Source organism: Penaeus monodon, chromosome 29 (genome assembly GCF_015228065.2).
Source record: "Penaeus monodon isolate SGIC_2016 chromosome 29, NSTDA_Pmon_1, whole genome shotgun sequence".
In the NCBI taxonomy this organism is placed as follows: domain Eukaryota; kingdom Metazoa; phylum Arthropoda; class Malacostraca; order Decapoda; family Penaeidae; genus Penaeus; species Penaeus monodon.
Genome location: NC_051414.1, coordinates 28549068 through 28549397, shown reverse-complemented (window position 1 = coordinate 28549397; position 330 = coordinate 28549068). Strand labels below are relative to the sequence as shown.

The following is a 330-nucleotide window of genomic DNA, read 5'->3' as shown; positions in this document are numbered from 1 at the left end:
CATGCGTGCGTGTAACAGAAGTATAACATTTCAAAAAATATGCACATGAATATCATCACAGGACCAAGAGAAAAGCATAATACCACCTGGCGGTGCATACGGCAGCTTCCTGCTGCGTCGAAACAGAAGAAGGAGGGGGAAGAAGAGGAAGAGTGGAAAAAAGAAAAGAGAAAAGGAGATGAGAGGCGGAAGAATACAGAAGAGAGAGCTCGATGATCTGATGAAGAAGACGAGGCAACAGAGAAATAATAGCAGTAAGAAGACGAAAGACAAGAAGATGGAGACAAGAAACCAGGAAAGATACTTAACAGGAACCTCCTTAATCCTAAG

The 330-nt window shown here is 42.7% G+C and overlaps 1 protein-coding gene across 1 annotated transcript in view; it reads right to left on the bottom strand.

Moving 5' to 3' along the window:
- LOC119592110 (ryanodine receptor-like) overlaps nt 1-330 on the bottom strand; it is a gene marked incomplete in the record, with an annotated part of 20940 nt that overhangs the window by 7823 nt on the left and 12787 nt on the right.